The following is a 15,263-nucleotide window of genomic DNA, read 5'->3' as shown; positions in this document are numbered from 1 at the left end:
TAGAGGCGAAGGGTGGGCCACTTTTATTGGGTCCCTGTCGGCACTTTGAAACAGAATTGACTTAGTGTATAAGTGCTTAACAAATGCACAATAAATAAAATAAATCCAGTGTTATCTCAAGTCGTATTAGTGGTAAACATGTGCACTTAACAGATGTGTGGCAGCATCAAAGAAGAGGAAGTGGATAGTCAGCATGAGATATTTATAGACTGCTAATGATGTACCTAACACATACATGCCAACCCCTCTCGATTCAGGTGGAAGACTCCTGATGTTTTAATTAAAAATGTTGCTATACTTTACTTTATCCCTCATAAAATATTTCTAACCCCAATGCAATCCATTGGGAAAATTCAATGCTCCTGCTTTCTGTGCAAAATCTCCTTCTCAGGTTCTGCAAAATGTTGGCATTTAGGCTAACACCTGGGACCAGGTTAGTCACTTCAGTGTTTATTTTGTTGTATTGTTTCTCAAGAGCAGTTCAGGAAAGAAGTGCATGCAAAATCGAAGACTGAGGGCCTCATTACGACCCAGGCGGTAAGTTACCGCCTGGGTCGTACCTTTACCACCATGGCGTAAACTACGTTTACGCCATGGTGGTTGGCGGACTTACCGCCCCATTCCGAGGTTGGCGGGGCGGTAAGTCCCCAATCCCCATTTACCCTTCCCCATTCCCATTTTTGCCCCATAGGGCATAATGGGAGTGGGGAAGGCGTTAATTACGCCACCGTAAATTACGGTGGCGTAATTAACATCAAGGTCCCTTAGCGCCATGGATTTTAACACCTGCTAAAAGCAGGTGTTAAAACCTCCATGGCGCTAAGGGACCTCGGAATCAGGCGGTAGGGGTCGGCGCTGTTTACGCCGCCGTAAACCCCTTACCGCCTGAGTCGTAATGAGGCCCTGAGTGTCTTGACTTAAAATACTATGCACCAACATACTCCAACTTGCTTTTTTTTTCAAAAACATTGCGGTTTCTTTACACTGGCCAGATCATTACCTCAGTTTTGCCACTCATAGTACATAGGAAAAGAAAAACTTTACTTAGATTCACTAAAACTCAGACCGACATAAAAAATAAAATAAAAAAGGTATCCATGTAAAATTACGATTGAAATAAACAAATTGAGGATGTTTTGTTATGTGAACCCGTGGCATCGAAAGAAATCCCAACGGCGATTGGCCCATTCAAATGACAAACCTGCACAGAACTGAAGGCTCGCTCAGAGAAAGGAGAATCATTTGCTTGGAAGGCGGCGTACTAATTTATGACGCAGTAGCCAATGTCGCTGTGTTTTGTCCATTTATCCGGCAGTCTCAGCGAACAAGAAAATATGTGAATGGATCTGTCTGAAGCTGCTTCGGTTGTTGTATGTTCCAAAATGTTAAAACGAGCCCTTTCATAGTGACACACGGCCAAGTGTGGGCCGAGAAGCGAGGAGTGAAACAAAGGTGTCACTGAAGTCGTTTCCCCCGCGCTGAATCGTGCCGTCCGGTTTTACTGTTTGCCCATTGAATCAGCAGAATGCACCAGGAAGAGCGGCGAAGAAAGAGAATACCCAGGCAGAACGCAGGGTCATAGAGTGGCGAGGAAGAGAGCAAGCGAGACTTCTGCTTGACACGCAGCCCTGTTTGCTTTCAGAAACCGCGCAGTGACGCAGTATAGAAATTAGAAGGTAACAAACGTGGCTTGTCGAACTGAAGCTGCCCAGTTTACTCGAACACCTGCGATCCGAGACAGGAAGCTTTGTGAGTTAGAGAAGACGCCGCTCTCGTTGGCGGATGTTGGGTGAGAACGATTCTTTTAATGGCTCTCTGCGGCTGCAGGGTACATTTGTAAAGGCCTGATCAATCTGCCACAATTCAGACCACGGTCAGACATTGAGAGAACAGAAGTAAACCGGCACGTCCGGAGGTGTTCTAGTCATTGGAAAGGGCCAGGTGGCAACGATCTGCCCAGCTGGGGATAGACAACACAGAAGTCAGAAGCATTGAGCGTTAGACGATCCTATTAAGACAAAACTTTACAAGCAACGATTATTTGATTTATTTCAAATGATTTCTTATCAGTGCATATACATGGTAGTAATGCCACTTCGGAAAAAGCAAGACTTGCGGTTTTAAACCAAATATTGAATCAAATCGTATTTGCTTCCCCTGCAATAGGATTATATCCTACTGCAAGAGGATATGAAGCAGTCATATTCAATTCATGACTGAAATTTTGAAAATTCGGACGAAAAGTGTGGAAAGAGTTCAGTGCATCTACTCTGCCATTTCCTTGTTAACTGAAAAGCCGCCTACTCAATTACATTTTTTATCTGTCTTTGCACTCACACTTTGATGGCTGATCTACCTCTTTTGGAATTCTGCTTCTGCCTTTACCCTGGTCACTGTTGCTGATAGGTTGTTCCATGGATTTAGCATTTCACAAAGTTTTTTTATATTACTTCCTATTGACTCCTAAAGCCATATGACCTCTTGTTTTATAGTCACATCTCAATGGAATATTTTGTGTTTCTAAAGTTGTGGTATCTAAAATGAAAATTAGCACTAGTTGATGCTCCACACCATTCTAAGTGGAGGCCTGTCTCCTCCGCAGGTGCATGTTTTCAATACATTTGCTGGGCGGGCAATCAACCACCATGCCCCACCACATTCTCCCTTTATATTAAATTATAGTTCCCAGTTGTGTCATTATATACAATAGTATAATTGGTACTTAAAATAACAATTCTCAGAACTCTGTGGACAAGTGAAGAGTAATAGTCATAGGCCATTTGATATCTAGCAATAACTGACAGCTAAGGTCTTGTTGAAGTGGCATTGTGGCTAATGTTATGCAGTTCTGTCCTCATGACCTGCAGGTGACCTAATAGATGCTTTGGCATACAGAAGTAGCGGTTAGCGAACCCGACTTGAATCATGGTATGAAACCTTAATATAATACTTTAAATTATTTTGTTTTGAAACAGCCAAAACCCCAAATCGCTGACTTGGGATGGGATTGGAAAAAAGTTTAAACCCCTATAGTGGAAGGTTGACATCCTGTCAGCCAATCATGATACAGGTTTTCAGGGGTAACAATAGCTAATGGGGCTATACATCCTGATGCCTATAAGGATGTTACTTGCCACCCTAAACGCCTCCTGCTCTGCCTGCTCCCGGCCTCCTTTCTCCGGCCCCTGACTTGCTTATTGTCTTGGCCAGATGTAACTTTATTATTATTATCATCATCAGAGTATTTATTAAGCGTGGACCTAGCTTCTGGAAGTAAAAACACTTTACAAGTCAAAGAGGGAACTACGCTGTGAGGGAAGCAGATAGCAAGGGATTGATAAAAGGAAGCGGGCAGCTAACAATGGGAAAGAGAGGGTTGGCAATTTGGCAGCAAGGGATTTACAAGCAACCAGGGGGGAACAGGTCGTCCTGTCTCCTGATAAGTGGTGGACGAGGGTGTTGGTATGGATGAGCCATTCCTTGAAGAAGAATGCCTTGAGATCCTTCCTGAAATGTAGAAGCAAGGGGGTGAGTCTGGTATTGATGGGGAGAAGGTTCCAGAGTCTGGTGGCAAAGGTAGCGAAGACCTGTCTTCAGGTTCTTTCCTTAGTGTACTGGTCAAGTTCAAGTCTTCACATGTCCTTGATTCTGAGGGATTGTAGGGCCTGGGGACTTGAGGACGACAGCATTGTAGATTATGCAGCAGGATTTGAAGGTGATGCAGAGCCAGTGCTGTTTGATGTGAGTTGGGGTGATTTGGTGACATTTGCAGAGCCTTTTGATTAATTGTGTTATGATATGATATAATAGGTTATTCACACGCTTAATACCCAGAGGTTTCTAAGCGCGGACCGAACCTGTGTTGTTCTGCATCGTCTTGCTTCCAAGGTGAGCTGAGCTATCCTCCCGAGATTTTAAGGCATGTAGGACACATTTTATTATCCCTCTTTATGCACCCTCACCTTTGGCATGTGTCCATAAATCGGGCTCCCGGACACATACCTATCCATATTGCCCATAACGACAGGCTGTAACACTGAATTTAAAACACATGATTTTCTCTAGTTGTGGTTAGAATCGATTTTAATAGGCCAAACCAAAAACAATTTTCTTTTGGAATCAGATTAAAATTAGTTCTATTTGTACAAACGCCTATTAATAGAATAATGCTATGAGTAATACATGCCATAATAATATTCAATTAAATGAACTGAAGAGTGATTAAAAAAATGTAAAAACTTCGAGGAGAGCCGAGCACACAAGTACTCCTATTCAAGCTGCTTGAATTGACCTTCAAATATTTCAAATCATTTTCTGTTTCAGCGCCAAATGTTCCAAATCTTTCTCACTGATTTCAGCAACCTTTCATTAGAGAGATCGAAATTACATTAGAATCAGCTCACCCATCCCTACACAGAACCTTCACCAACATTAGAACCTGCTACCTTATTAGTAGATCGAGCAATGCATTCATTTTTGTATAGAATTGCGTCTACCTTATTTTGAGGACCCTCATCTGCGTGATGTTCCCTTCAGGCTTGCCAATAGGCAATGCAAAACTAATCACCGTCAGACTCTATAGTGTAATGCCAGTTTCCAATGTTTTACGTTTTTCATTCTCTGTCAAGGGACCCCTTATCAGAGCCTGATTGTTTTCATTTACTGATTTACCTGTTGTTGTAAGTCCACAATGCATTATTATTTAAAATAGTGTTCTTTAATCACTACAGTTGGCATCATATTCTGCTAATGTGTCATCCCCTTTGTTACAAATGTGCAAATCTGGAATCAGGCTTCCTTTTCATTTCTTTTTTCATGTATCAATTTATTTAAACTCCGAGCTAAAGGATCTAATGTGGAAAGCACATGGGTACATTACATAAAATAGTGTATCTATTGTTACTCATTCAAAAATAAAACCCAATAAAGCACATTCCATTCTAAAAGGCTTAAAATAGATAATAGCTTAAATTAGCCAATTTTACTCTGCATCATAAATCCCTGATTTAAATGGTCCTGCCCATGTCATAACCCTGATATTGTAAAGCAAGATTGCAGGAATCGAAATGATGCTTCACACTGTAAAGGAAAATGCAGTGAAAGATCATTTATCTAAAGTAAACTGAGAACATGGAGACTGCTTCGGTATAGAGCGAGAGATCCATTGTTCAATTTAGTTTGTTTTGTGTAGAATATTTCTGCCTCTCACTGCAATGATGGAAAAGGTACCCCTGCAAAATGTGATTAGTTGTCTGCGCACAAGATACATTTTTTGACAAAGTACAAGAGAAGTTCACAAACTGTTAAAATCTGTAGGGCCTTTTAAATATAATTCCAGAGACAGAGTCAAGCAGACAAATACACATGGAAGTCGGAACTTTTGCAGCATCCAAAATAATAAGGGCCGAATATTTGGCGTGTTTTTAACCGAAAGAGAAACCAGCAGGCCCCAGAACCTTTATTGGTTTCATCATAGTGTCATGTTCCTAGTCCCAAGTACACAGAAAGAAAATGCACTTCTGTATTGTAATAATATTTCATTTTCTTTCAATTATTGTATTTTGCAATATATTTAATTTGACCAAAATATTGCAAACTTTAATGAAGAAAAGAAGCATCATTCAAAGTTCCATTGTATTTTGCCATGCATTTCATTGCACTTTTAATAACACTGCATTTCTACTTAATTTGAAATAAGACCTGCATGTGCAAGCGTCTGGATTCAGTTTGGATTAACTAACCCCAACCGCATTAATTTTCACAACAAAACAGAGCACGAGTTGTGAGGCCGCAGTAAGAAACACTTGACTAATCATGTTCAAACCCGTTCAAAGGCCAGGCCCCATAAACATTGTCAGATGCTAGCTAATGTAATGCGAACACACTGCCACACCTAGTGCCTCACAAATGTATGACAAAAATAAAAACTGAAATTCCATAGTGTTGTGAATTGTTTTTATATATGTTTGAAGAACACAATTGTTGATTAGAATCACTGTGAAACAATATAAACGAATAATACAAATTGATGATACAGAAAATAACTTGATGCTGTCCAGATTAAAATAAATGAGCAATTTGTGACACAAAGGATGGCACGCGTTAAGCCAAATTGGTTAATCAAATGATTGTGACCAGCTGGCACATGTTTAGAGCAACCGCTCTTCCTCAGGGCTATACTTAATGGTTACAATGTCAACAATGGTATGTTAATGTTAAAGGATATTTGTACCGTGCACTATCACCACCGGAGTGGTCGCATGGCGTTCTGGCGGCTCTTAAAAAGGAAGAGTGGGGGGTGTTAGTGGGAATAAGCTGGAAAAATACAAGAGAGCAGTGATGTGCTGTTGGAAGCCGCAGCCCGTTGGGTCCGTTGGCTGGGCTTGGGGTGTTTTACAGGTGGTAGTTGGTGTGTGCTGTTGTGTCTATGTGTGGTTTGTTTTGTTGTTGCTATGTAGTGAAGTTTGTGCGGATTGCTGTGTTTTAGGTTTGTGGTTGTGTTTGGTTAGAGTTTGAGAGGTGTATGCAGAGGGATGAAATTGTTAGTGGATTGGTTAGTTGGTATTGCTGTCCTTGCAATTGTGTCTAGGTGTGATGCTTGCTATCATTCACTATACCATCCTAGTGTGGCACTTGCTAAACTTTAATATTCTGTCTAGATGTGAGGCAGGCTAATGATCACAATTCTATCAAGTGTGGCACTTGTCATCATTCACTGTTTCATTTAAGTGTGGCACATGCTAGCATTCATAATCCTGTCTAGATGTGACAGAAGCTAGAGTTAAGAATTACATCTAAATGTGGCACATGCTAATATTCACAATCCTGTCTAGATGTATCAGAAGCTAGAGTTAAGAATTCCATCTAAGTGTGGCACATTCTAACATTCTTATTTCTATCTAGATGCGACGCAAGCTAAAGTTAAGAATTCCATCTAAGTGTGGTGCAATTCTATGTCAGTTTACGCTACGGAAGGTTAAGGTAGAGTGGCAAGGGCTTTTTGGAGTAGAGTGATTGCTCTACACCCCACCCATGCCAAACTCACAGTTTTGTTGGTGTCTGGATTCCTTTGCTTCCCCTACGGACACCTGCAAGCACATCTTGGAGCTGCCTCTGTAGGAGCCGCCCTTTGCCTTGGGGCCCTTAGCCGCAGGGCTGCGCGGGCAGAGGGCTGCCCAGGAAGGGTCAGCTAAGACCAGGCAATGCGGCCAATCAGGAGCGGGGAGAGGCGGGTGTAAGAGGGATCGGGAAGAGAGGGAGGGCTGGGGCTAGGAGGTAACGGAGGAGCGGCAAGGGGACTGGGCCCCACTAAAGGTGGATTTTGGGCTGATTGAGGCCCGGGGGTCACTGAGGGGGTTGCTCTCACCTGGATTGCTGGAGCAGCACTGGGATTGTGGAGGCACGAGCAGCATGGGCCTGTAAGCCCAGCTGACTCGTGCTCTGAACCAATCAGGGCCGGTGTTATGGGCCTCAGATGGGCAGTCAGGAGCGGCGGGAGGCGGGTGTAAGAGGGATCGGGAAGAGAGGGAGGGCTGGGGCTAGGAGGTAATGGAGGAGCGGCAAGGGGACTGGGCCCCACTAAAGGTGGATTTTGGGCTGATTGAGGGCTGGAGGGTCGCTGAGGGGGTTGCTCTAACCTGGATTTCTGGAGTAAAAAGTTAATAATAAATAATGTCCATGTTACATCATTATTGAGTTTATAAATTGAACGGACATGCAGCAATTACCAATAAAGGCCAAAACAATAACAAAACCCTAGAGAAACAAAACAGAGAGAGAAAGAAATACATTCTGTAATTAATTGCAGTGTTGGGATTACATTTTCAGAAATGTTGAAAAATTTGAGAAATTCTAAAAATGGGACGTGGCATTATAATAACACCCAAGTAGCAAAATATGTTGTAGATTTCAATCTGATTCACACGACATGGTCATTTGTGGAAGATATTCATTAATGGAGTCTGCGGTTACGTGCTACCCATTCAGTTATGTGGGTGCCCCCGAGTTGTGCCAGTAATTACATGGTGCACTGCCATGTTTGTGGCAATATAAATATGATATGATATGGCATTTATTACGCGCCTATACACAAGTGTTTCAAGGCGCGACGAGGCAAGGGAGGGGGAACAGAGGGAGGACAGAAAATGATCCTACTAGGCCAGGTGTCATTCAGATTGCGCCAGTGCGTGGGACGGGACGGAAGGGTCAGTGCAGTACATGTTAATAAATAATAACAATAGGTAAAAGTAACGGCCAGCAAGTGGCAATTGCAAGGTAAGTGCAGACATCAGGTGTCAAGTGCTGGTAGGGAGACTGTAGGGATACAGAAACAGTCCCCAGTGCAGGGTTGGCAGGCAGGCAGGCAGTGCAGGTGTGAGAGACAGGCGGGGGAGGGACCTGTGCCCGAGATCCGAGGGTGTCCAGGTAATTCAGTGCAGATCCGGTTACAGCCAGGAGGTCAGCAGGAGAGAGGAGGAGAGAAAGCAGAAGCAAAGAGAAAGGTTTTTAGGTGTTTCCGGAACCGGAGATGGTTCTCCTCAAATTTCAGGGAGTCAGGGAGGCTGTTCCAGAGAGAGGCCTCAGCCGAAGAAAGAGATCTGCCACCAACTTGTTGCTTGGAGAAGCGACTGACCTTAAGGGAGTTGGAGGCGGATGAGCGAAGAGCTTGAGAAGGAAGATATTTAGGAAGAGAGAGAGTTGAATAGACCCGGGTGCTTACCAGGTGTGGTTGTATGCTTCTTGAGTGCATTAATGGACTTTTAATTTAATGTGCCAAACGTGCAGGTGGAGTATGTTAGCTCCCAATTGTTCAAAGAGTGATCATTTAAAAACTCCCATACCCGATTGTGTGGTTGTTTCTGGGGAGTCTGTATATGAAAGCACATGATATTGAATTCCCAAATTATTTGTGCCTATTAGGATATTGCTGGTAATGAGTGGTTTGGGAGAAATGAATTTGAGTTGCACTAGATTGCAGTGAGAGTGCCCGTTCGGCACACTGTGAACAAACAGCTACGTATTCTGTATCCTGCAGCACAAGGAGAAATAGGAGCTCTGCATTATTATGCATGTGGCTGTGAGAAGCCATTTGTACCTGATTGTGACTTGAATAAGAGACCTTTATTTATAAAAAGGGCAGGTTACCTTGGGGTTTTCTGTGAGTGGTTTGCTGGAAGTCTACCCCCTGGGTATGACTAGAAGCAGGCCGCCGAGGCAAATTCAGCAAAGAACTTCTGAGATCTGCAAAAGTAAAAAGACGAATGACCTAAGTAGAATGTGAAGGAAGTGTCAGTCAAAAAAAACACTGGAATCCTTGTAATATTCCAAAACTGTACCTCCTGTGGGAGTTAGAATGATGGATTGTACCTATTCGAAGGTCTGACGAGGCGGTATGATGACTGCACAGAATAGCGTTTGGTGTTGATGGGCAACACATTCATGTGCATTCTGTGGGCATGGAAAACAGACTATATGTCAGGTCAAAGTGACCCTGCTGTAAGCAGAGCGCCATCTTGACCTTTCGAAGTAAAATAGGGTGATATATGCACAAAGAATATTTGTCAGCAAACAATTATTTAAACCAACCCAACTGGTGAATTCAGCAAACAATTAGTTAAACCAACCCAACTGGTGAATTCGTATACTGAGCATTGAATATGAATGACCGGATTGGGCCATAAAAACCATGCTCGCATTTATGAATCTGTGTACAGACATGTCAATTAAATGGCCTTCAACTGCCTGGATTGAATTTTGTTGTTTGTAGAAATGTGGCATTACTAAAATGGTGTCATACTCTTGGACCTGCAAAACAGGAGCTGCTGTGCTTCCTGTGACTGTTGCTCGGCAACGTACGCGGCGTGTGATTACACTATGCGAGGGCCTCCCTGTCTTGTGATGCAGACGGGCCTGGCCGATATGTGGGTCTGCCCAATCTCAAAATCTAGTGGATGGGCAGATCCTTAGTGGATAAGGTAGAAACACCTTGCTATTTTGGCCATGGTGTAAATGCCTAGTGGGCAAAGGCTATTGGCGCTATGCCAGCCGCAAGGACGCTAGTTCCAATCATGAGCCTACAATGATAACTGAACGAATGAACATATTATGGGTAACAATTATTGACTGACAGACCCAGAGCTTTATTTCAAATCAGGGCTGGTTGGCCTAAAGTTAAATGTCTAATGAAATATGCACATGCAGAGCCTAGCGTGTAACCCGCTTTGTTAATGATGGGTTTTCCAAGCCTCAGCTGCTATTTACAAATACAAGAGGGAGGGTATCATGCATACTCTACATGCACATTTGCTTGATTTTGTATTCATTCTCATTCGTTGTTGCAATCAGATTTGCAAATTGATATGATTAGGGGCTAATAAAGACATGGAGCTCATGTTCTGTGTTTAAACCATTTCTAATGGCTTGTGATTCAAAAATAAGCCTTGCTTCTTTTTGTCGCATTGTAAGGAATCTATAATCGCATCAAATGTTACGTTTGAGTTGCTGAATTGCAATGTGTCTTAATACCGCTAAGGTCACCAGTTTTGTGTTCTTGTTTCCAATGAATCACTATAGGATTTGATAAATTTTCTGTCAGAGCGTATATAGCTTTTCCAGAATTCGAACTCTTAGCTCGCTTTTAGTGCTGCCAATATGGAACTTCTGACATGACATACACATACAAGACAGTACACAACATACGTTGTTTTACAATTCATGAATCCCTGTATTTGAATATTTTAACCAGCATATGTGACAAAGTGCTTGATATTGTTGACTGCATAATTGCAAAATTTACAGGAACTGCATTTATGAAATCCTGAGACTGGTGGAAGCCAAGTTCCGGTATTGTGAACCCCTTGTTTTTGAAAGAAGCTTGGACTGATTATATTGGCAAGACTCGGGGCTCTTGTGAAAACCATTTGTTGTTTGTCTGTGGTGAATGAACTCAGATCAGAGTCTAATCTCAAAACTCTCCAATGGTGTCTAAGAATTTTATTGATTGTCATTCCACAAGGATGAAAAGTGGTGCAACCAAATCCAAACAGCCAGGCTGGACTAACTTACCTTGCTCGAGAACAAAATTCTATCCCATCAACAAGCCCTTAGTCACCAGATAACCTTGGCTCAGACTATTACCAGCAATAATGCCCCATCCTTCGAGTTTAAGGATATGAGCGAACAAGAGGTTATCGCTCTCCTGAATTCAATCAAACCATCCGGATGCAAGGGGAATGCCTGCCCAGCTCAACTTATTAAAGATTGCGCCGGCCCCCTTGTCCCCTTTCTCACTGCATTCATCAATGCATCCTTCCAAACAGGCCGCGTCCCCACCAGTCTCAAGGAAGCATGGGTATGCCCTCTTCTTAAAATAACAACCTTAGACCCAACACCCCCAGGGAATTACAGACCCATCACGACAGTCCCCTTTCTCCTAAAAATCCTGGACAAAGCAGCTTACTTGCAAATCCAGAAGTTTTTGGAAACTAATAAGGTGCTTAGTCTTAGGCAGTCAGGATTCTGCCCCAGGCACGGCACTGAAACTGCGCTCATAGACTTAAAAAATCAAATGGACGATTTGAGAGACGCGGGCAAACCCGCGCTCCATCTGGTCCTTGATTTATCAGCGGCTTTCAACCTCGTGGATCACAATACACTCTGTCACCACCTCTCCACTGCCGCTAACTTCTCCCCTGCAGCCATAGCCTGGATCACCTTGTTCCTCCAGGAAAGGGTTATGAAAGTCTTTTCCGACTCAGCCTGTGCCCACCCAAGCCTCATTAAATGTGGAGTCCCACAGGGATCCTGCAATTCCCCCACTCTCTATAACCTGTTCACCAGGCCACTGTTCCAGATCCTGGATGCCCTGGGCATCATATATACCAACTAGGCTAATGACACACAGGTCCTCATTCCCCTTACATGTGACTACGAAGCCGATAAGGCTACCCTCGACTCACTCTACTCCACAATTCAAACGTGGATGGCAGAAAACTGGTTATGCCGCAATGGGGATAAAACCGAGCTTCTGATAATTGGATCACCAGCCACACTTAAGAAGCTGGATAAACAATACAGCTCCTTTACTATTGACCACTCTTCAATCCCAGTACTGCAAACTGTAACAACCCTGGGAGTCTACCTCGACTCGGACCTCTCAATGAACAGGCAGGCCAATGCCATTGCCTCAACATCGGCATATCATTCCAAACTCATCAATGCTGTAAGATCATACCTCTCGAAGCCGAACTGTCTTACCATTGCAAGAGCAATAATCAGATCAAGATTAGACTATTGTAATGGCCTCTTCCTAGGGACTTCCAATAAAAACCTCGCCAAACTACAGACAGTCCAGAATAACGCCCTTAGGGCAGCCACGGGCATCTCCAAAAGGGAACACATCTCTTACACAAGAAAACAAGTCCATTGGCTCCCCAGCAAAGAGAGGGTAGCCTTCAAAGCCCTGGCCATAACACACAAATGCTTCCACAGCCAGGCACCCCAATACTTGGTGCAAAGGGTTGTTAAGCAATAACCCACGAGACCCACCAGAACAGCCTATGCTAACAGGATATCCGTTCCTAAATCCAGGAGAGCGCGAGCAGGAGGATCCAGTTCTTTCCAGTTCTGGCAGCAACACACTGGAATGCCCTCCCTCTCACACACCAGGAACACTGTATCTCACCTGGCATTCAAGAAACTAATCAAAACCCTGCTGTTCACCTGAGCCATTCATCAGCGTGCCTGACTGATGCTCTATAACTACCAGCTATTGTATTCTCCTGTACCAATTTCTCCACTTGTAACTAAGTCAACACTGTTTTTCAAGCTCAATATAACCAAGAGCTATTTCTGCGTAACTAAGATAAATATGTTCATATAAAACAATCTTTGCAACTGCGCCTCGATGCCTGCGGGCTGCTCGTGCGCTTTACAAATACAAATAAATAAATATGTGGACTGTGGTGCGATTGGGAACTACATGGATTACGAACTAGCAGGCAAGATGGGTATTGGTATACACCCAAAGGCTGTGGTGGAAAATGTCACCACAGTGGATGGTACTCAACTGATATCCGGACCAGTGATGAAGTGTACTGAAGTTTGCACCTTGCTGTGCCAGGAGGGATATCGAGAAAAGATCTTGTTTGACCTAAATAGTTTAAATTAATCTTAGGTATTCCATGGTTAGAGAAACATAATCCACAGATTGATTGGCATGTCAGAACCTTAGTATTTACGGAGGAATGCAAACACTCCTGCTATGTTCAAGGCGGGACCTTTGGAAAGGAAGTTCAAGCGATTTCAAGAGAAGAACCCACCTTAGAATTAACAAGAAACCTTCCACCAGAGTATCAAGATTTTCAAGAAGTTTTTGAAGAATAACAGGCCAATGTGTTGCCTCCACACCGGCCATCTGATTGTCAAATTGATTTAATCCCTGGTTCCAAAACCCCATGTAGTAGAATTTATGCTTTCACCGAACAAGAAAATATTAATTTGAAGACATAGTTGGACAACTACCTAGTCAATGGTTTTATTCGGCCTTCTAAGTCCCCTATTGCTTCTCCTTTGTTCTTCGTGCCCCTGAAGGAAGGGGACCTTCGTACTTGCATAGACTATCATGCCTTAAACCGGATCACAGTTAAGAACAGGTACCCCCTTCCACTCATTCCAGTGTTAATGGACCAAGTTAAGGATGCCAAAAATTTTACCAAAATGGACCTTCGAGGAGCTTACCACTTACTGAGAATGAAAGAAGGGGATGAATGGAAAACTGCCTTCCGCACAAAATACAGCTTATACGAGTATCAAGTTATGCCTTTTAGTTTATGCAACGCTCCAGCAGCTTTTCAGAACTTTATGAATGATGTTTTACGCAAATTGCTAGATGTCTGTGCCGTAGTGTACCTCAATGACATTCTAAATTATTCAAGTTCGGCCCAAGAGCACATAACTCATTTAAGGGCAGCACTTATGAAACTATGGCAACACAAGTTATTTGTCAAGCTGGCGAAATGCTAATTTCGTGCAACCTCAGTGGAATTTTGCGATTCATCCTGTCACCAATGGGAATTCAAATGGATAATCGAAAAGTTAAAGCAGTTTTGAATTGGCCTTCCCCTACGTCAGTGAAAGGAGTCCAATGTTTTTTAGGATTCGCCAATTTTATACGCTTTGTTGCAGGATTTTCCCAACTAGAGCATCCAATAACTTCGTTATATCGAAAGTACGAGGCATTCTCCTAGATTAAGGAAGCGGAAGAGGCTTTCCAGACTTTGAAAAAACATTTTACCACCGCTCCTATTTTGAGACATCCACAACCTGAGCTACCGTTTCTACTACAAACTGATGCGTCCAGTGCTGCAATGGGAGCTTTATATCTCAAAAAGATACAGAAACCGGAAAACTGCATCCAGTGGCCTTCTGGTCAAAGACATTTTCAACAGCAGAATTAAATTACAGTATCACAGATAAGGAATTACCAGCAATAAAACATGCTTTCAAAGAATGGAGACACCATTTATTGGGGGCCCGGCATACTGTCACAGTTCTCACAGACCACCAAAACCTGCAATATTTACGCAATGCAAAGGCTCAATCATCCCGACAACTCAGCTGGGCATTGTTTTTTGTGGAATATGATTTTGTTGTAACTTACCGCTCAGGAGTACGTAATGGTAAAGCGGATGCCGGGTCAGGTATTGGAGAGAAAGAAGAGGTCCAAAGTACTTCAGAACCAGTAAGCATAATTCCAGAAGAGAACGTGCTGGGTGTCACTGGATCTTCAGAAGAAGACCTAAAGTCACAGATTGTATTTAGCATGACCACTTCAGAATTAGCGGCATGGAAGTCACAAGTACCAAAGTGTTGCTTTCAGGAAGGCTTACCTTATTTCCAGAGTCATCTTTACCTACCAAATCAGGAGCTACAATGGAAGGTCATGGCAGATTACCATGGAGCAACAATAGATGGCCACCCAGGAATCGCTAAGACAACAGCCAAGATCAAAAGACATTTTTGGTGGCCAACATGGCGCAAAGATATCATAGATTTCATCCAAACTTCTGGTATTTGTGCTCAAAACAAAAGCTCAAAGCAGAGACCAGCAGGACTTCTTCAACCGTTACCTTTTCCACCAGCACCATTTCTATGGACTTTATTACGGAGTTACCCACTTGTTCGGGTTATAATACAATCCTTGTAGTGGTGGACTTGTTTTCCAAAATGGCTCATTTCATTGCCCTCAAGGGACTGCCCACGTC

This window comes from Ambystoma mexicanum, chromosome 7p, assembly GCF_040938575.1.
Source record: "Ambystoma mexicanum isolate Mex_15411 chromosome 7p, UKY_AmexF1_1, whole genome shotgun sequence".
In the NCBI taxonomy this organism is placed as follows: domain Eukaryota; kingdom Metazoa; phylum Chordata; class Amphibia; order Caudata; family Ambystomatidae; genus Ambystoma; species Ambystoma mexicanum.
This window is presented reverse-complemented; position numbering follows the sequence as displayed.